Source organism: Sus scrofa, chromosome 3, assembly GCF_000003025.6.
Source record: "Sus scrofa isolate TJ Tabasco breed Duroc chromosome 3, Sscrofa11.1, whole genome shotgun sequence".
NCBI classification, from domain to species: domain Eukaryota; kingdom Metazoa; phylum Chordata; class Mammalia; order Artiodactyla; family Suidae; genus Sus; species Sus scrofa.
This window is the reverse complement of record NC_010445.4, coordinates 132,456,448-132,462,057: the sequence shown is the minus strand read 5'-3', so window position 1 is coordinate 132,462,057 and position 5,610 is coordinate 132,456,448. Positions and strand designations below refer to the sequence as shown.

The 5,610-nt window shown below is 48.9% G+C and overlaps 1 long non-coding RNA gene across 1 annotated transcript; it reads right to left on the bottom strand.

Moving 5' to 3' along the window:
- On the bottom strand, positions 3,821–5,333 carry LOC106509926. The gene is made up of 3 exons (XR_002342885.1): positions 4,993–5,333; positions 4,537–4,801; positions 3,821–4,119 (listed from the first exon to the last, which is right to left on the bottom strand). It is a non-coding gene; the product is annotated as an uncharacterized LOC106509926 (long non-coding RNA).

The following is a 5,610-nucleotide window of genomic DNA, read 5'->3' as shown; positions in this document are numbered from 1 at the left end:
CACTCACCTTGCTTTCCCAGAAGTGCCCCCTTCCTGATCCCACCGGGATAAACACATTTTTTTTGGCTTTCAGCCCACACGTAAGGGGAAGAAAATGGTCCTGGCAGGTGGTTGTTCTGTCCCCGACGCCTGTCACCACTTTGTCAGCTCTGGAACCTCCGGCTCCACCAGGAAGCCGGCTCGGCCCGTGGGAACGGGAAGAGTTCAGAGGAGAGACGTGGGCACAGAGCTCGTGCTCCGGGCGGACTCGCCCTGTGAGCCCCCGTGTCGAACTCCAGCCGCTTGTATTCGTTCTATGTCACTGAGCCTCTAATGTAAAGAAGTGACATCAGGCTCAGAACTAGATTATTAGCGATTATTCGATAAAGCAAATATTGTTGCATTTTCTTGCTAAGCACGGAGAATGTAAATACGATGATTATAGTTGATTGGGTTATTAACTAAGAAAACAGAGGTTTTTTCTTGAGTTTTGGATGCTCGATTGGAAGAATCTTGTTGCATTTAATACACCCTGTGACAGTTTCCAAAACACACCGGCAGGAGTCTTTGGCAGGAGCAGCAGGGGCTGGCGGGGAGCTCAGGTGACCCCGAGTCTGCCCACACAGTGGCCCTCACACCAGGGCGACACGGGCCTGGTGGAGGCGCCGCTGCACGTAGGTTTAGCCCCTTGCTCCCAAGTCTCAGCTGGTCTGTGCCACGGAGGCTGGGGTGGCCTGGCAGGGGTGGGCTGGGCTGCTTGCTCACCTTCTTCCCAAAACTAGTTTAGGAGAAATAGCTGTGTTACAACAACACTAATGAAGGTCCAACATCCACAGCAGCTACCTACACATCCCGAATCTTTGCTGCCACCAGTTCTGCTGGTAAAAAACAAGCAAGCGAAGCAGACATGGAATTACTGAAGGCACGAGAAGAGAGCAAGAGGGAAACAGATGCTTCCCGAAGCGCATCACCTGCTCACTTCCTGGTGCTTTTATTATGAGGTAAGAAAAATACAGGTTTGTAAAGTCCTTCTCTAGCGGGACTCAGCACAATAAAATTCATGAGCCCAGACTCTCATGACAGGCGCAGCTGCAAGTAACCCAACTGTTCCTGAAAACGATTCGGATGGTTCTCTGTGGCCTTTCCTTCCAGAGAGAAAACCAGAGCCCCAGGCTGCACCAACTCCGACGTGCACGCTGGCTGACGTGACCACACACGGGGACCGGAACACGCCTGTAAGTGTCTTGTTGATCGTGGAGAGGGTGAGCGTAGAGCACATCTTATAAAGCTGTTAAACGCAGACAATGCACGGAAAAAATCATGACTACAGAGCAGATTAACATCTGTAATATACAAAGATGTTCTGCGAATCAATAAGAAAAAGCCGTCATGGAAAAAAGGCAAAGGGCGTGATCTGGTCATTCCCCGGGGAAGAATAGGAATAATCAAATAATAATTAGAAATGCACTGGAGTTCCCGCTGTGACTCAGCACTCAGGAACCCAACCAGTATCCATGAGGACTCGGGTTTGATCCCTGGCCTCGCTCAGTGGCTTAAGGATCCGGCGTTGCTGTGAGCTGTGGTGTAGTTTGCAGACACAGCTCAGATCTGGCATTGCTGTGGCTGTGGTGTGGGCGGGCGGCTATAGCTCTGAATCGACCCCTGGCTTGGGAACCTCCACATGCCTCGGGTGCTGCCCTAAAAAGACTAAAAAAAAAAGAGAGAGAGAGAGAGAGAATCTGGAGCAGGGAGTCCTCTTCTCTTACAAAGAGCTTCAGTGTTAGGAAACCAAGTATTTGCTACAGGACATCATGCAGGTGAGTGGGATTTATTTGATCACCTTAAAGGAGCCCAAATAAAATAAACCCTCACACCCAGCCCAACAAAGAGCCGTCTCAAACCCACTGCAGAAGTCACATTCCGAGGGAATCCCACTTGTGAACTGTAAACAACCACAATTACTTTTGAAACGCGCTCTGGAGCTCTGATCAATCTAATCTGACAGGAGGCAGATTTTTCTACACGACTTTCAAACTCCTTCCGTGCACGAGGGGCTCAACAAACATGCTAAGCAAATGAACAACTGAAAAGCCAGGAGAACAGCGTTGCGTGAAACTGAAGTGCTGAGTGCCAAAGAGCGTCGCGGCCCTGCTCTGCCGGGCGCTGCGCGGTTCGCGCGTGAAGAGCCCTGTCACGGTTGCACTTGGCCGCCTGGGGCTGCTCCTCGAAATTGTGACATAACCACTCAAACAGGCACGTCCGACCCTGATGTGACTTTTGCACTGAAGGTTGAGTGACTTCACGTCGAGGAAGGCAGAGGAGCCCGGGGGCTTCTGCGTGGGCCCCAGCCGGGCTGCAGCCCATCTGTCGGGAAGTCCCCAGCAGATACGACGAGACTGGAAAGTCGCCAGCACCCGGAGGGGCTTTGGGGAGCCTGACCCCTAAGCTGCAGCTGTGTTAGTGACAAGGGGATTAGCAGCGAGCAGGAGCTACGGGCTGTGCTCCGCCAGAGCCCAGGCTTCGCAGGCAGGCTCGTGCCAGCCTCTCTCACACGTACACACACACCTGGGACGTGGTCACAGCAACTCTCCTGGGGCTGTTTTTATAAGCCGTGTCACCAGACCAAGCTGTGGAGCTGCCCAAGCCAGCAGGAATATAAAAATAGACATCACAAAGGAATGCTGAAATCACAGTGCAGTTGTAGGGCGTGTAATTAGAATTAGCCAACTTTAAAATGTTAAGATAAGGAGTTCCCTGGTGGCTCAGCAGGTTAAGGTTCTGGCATTGTCACTAATGTGACGCAGATTCTATTCCTGGCCCAGGAACTTCCTAATGCCGAGGCTGAGCGAAAAAAAAAATTAGACACCCTAAAACGTTGACGTATTTTTAAAATTTTTATGTGTAAATGTTTAAATAATTTTAATCCCCAAGGTTACAAAAACCATATAATTTTCAAAGTTGTTGGAATTTGGATGTGGTGAATAATTTTCAGAACGTCTATTTCCATAATCACTTTTTTAATTACTACAAAATAGACCATGGTAAGAGAGTATCGTCATTTATAGCGCAGCGTCCCAGAGGGATGTTTGAGAAGGGCTGAAACCTGAAGTTACATATAGAAGCTTCTTTGAATGAAATGTTTACCAACCATCTTAGGCCTTAAATAAAGTAAAAACATTTTAAAATTTCTTCTTTTTTTTTTTTATCTTTTTGCCATTTTCTCGGGTCGCTCCCGCGGCATACGGAGGTTCCCAGGCTAGGGGTCCAATTGGAGCTGTAGCCGCCGGCCTATACCACAGCCACCGCATTGCGGGATCTGAGCTGCGTCTGCAACCCACACCACAGCTCACGGCAACGCCAGATCCTTAACCCACTGAGCAAGGCCAGGGACCGAACCCACCACCTCATGGTTCCTAGTCCGATTCGTTAACCACTGAGCCACAACGGGAACTCCGGGAACTCCGCATTTTAAAATTTCAATTACTAATTATTAAGGCTTTGGTGTGTAGTTAGCTTTAAAATTCTACTATGTAATACATTGTATCTCTCATGTATCAAATAAGTATTACATAGAGAGAGAGAGATCCTACTTTGGTACAGCTAGCGGCCCACTTCTTTACTCCCTTAGTAATAAACCTCCCTAAGAAACCATGCTTACCTCCCACTTTTAAAACGCTTTTCAAATGTCTCCAGGGACTGTTTATGACTTATAGACCAGCTCGGGTAACAGCGCAGCGCCTTTGCACCAGCGGCTATTGACCAAGCACAGAGGAGTCTCAGCCCCTCGTTTATACGCAGATCGCTTTCCGTCATAGCCAGAAGACAAGACAAACAATAATGGTCAGAAAAGAAAGGCAGCCGAGCTTTAATTAGGCCACTAAATTCTTTTTAATTAATAACAAATAGTGTATTAAATAGGTAATTATGTCGGCACAGTTTTGAGGAAAGCTTCAAAAGGTCTGTGACCGTAACAAGTAGCTAGACTGCAGCTTCTATTTTCGAGGATTCATTTTCACGACGACTGAATAGCGGCCGCGGCATCAATGGCCTCTGCAGGGTCGTGTTTCCTGACTCGCCCCCAAAGCCACCAGTCTTCCTACAGGGGTCAAGAGTGCACTTCAGTCGTTTTCACTGGATTCTCTGTGTGCATGAAGCGACGGACACACGTGTAGGTAGGAAACGCCTTACGCATCAGGACAGCTTCATAAACATTCCATTTCTCAATCAATTCCAGAAATTTCAACACTGCCCACGTCACTGTTTCTTTGAGATCAACCCTGGATGTTTCCAGGTGTCTCCGGAGTTAACACACTTCCACTAATTCACCTGCATCAGAAGATCTGTCATTTTCTAATGCATCCTATGAAGCCACCACCAGGCAGAGAAAGCCGCTGAAGGGCATTATCTGCCCCGTTGCTGGGAAGGAGTATGTATTGCTCAAAAGAAAAGGAAGGAAAAACCCTAGGCCTACCTTTCTGGAGCATCTGCTTGAGGCACTTGCCCCGGGGGTTTGGTCTCTGGGAGCCTCTTGCCCCTCCCCCAGCCCCCCAGACTCACACAATCAAACTCCTGTTTCTTCTTTATCCTCGAGGTCCTGCCACCATCACAGCTGCTTTCAGATCTGTTTAAATGCAGTCGCCTCTCACTCGGGGCTGGAGCCTCAACCACCCAGGACCTCTGGCACATGCCCCCCAGAAGGGAATGTGTTGCTGACTCCGCAGGTGGCAGGGCGACTTCACACCCGCGGTTCTCCGAAGGGACATCTCTCTGAATTCAACAGCTCTCGCAGCAGAAGGCATGCAAAGGGGGCTCTGAGGCTGCCCTGGAGAATTATTAAGCCAAAGCAGTTATTTAAGACATGTCTTGAGCAGACATCCCTACTGCGGAGAGTTTATCATCACTTCACCATGTCTAGAACTGCTGGCTCTGAAAAGCAGCGACTTACAGTGACACTCAATGATCCTTTCGAGTTCTTGACCCAGGCTTCCCTCGCAGCCCCCGCCTGGTACTCACCACCCAGGATGAGGAAGCATCGAGGAAAACGCCAGGGCCTGCGGCAGCCCCCCAGCCCCACCCTTGGTCCTCAGGTGGGTGCTTGCCTCTCCCGTGGGTGCATGTCACACTCACGACCCCCAAGTAACAGGGCTTGGCTGGTGTCACACGGAGCCTCTGGCAGTGTTTTGGCTCAATGGCTCTTGGAGACGTTTGCATGCCAATGCACACGCGGTTGTCGGAGGTCACTGTAATTGCTGTAAACAGTTCCAGGAATGCTTACTCCCCTGTTAGGGGCTGGTGGGAATTCCATGTAAGGAGAACAGGCAGAGCCCCTCCCTCCTGACCTTAAAGTCTCCTGGGATGACAGGCCCATCAGCAATTGAACACGGTATGTCCCATTCCCACTGTACAAAATAGTATTTATACTAATAATCAAAATGTTTATCATCAAAACTCAATGAATGCTGTTACTCAAAATAAATAACTAGCTCTGATTATTGGAAATATAATCCATATGGTATTGTAGTCATCAAATGAAATTCAGAAAAATTACCTCATATTTAAAGAATACTAACTCCCAGATTCAGAAGTGGCAAAAAAAAAAGTTCGTCTGAAAAAGAGATGTTTGAGAATAGC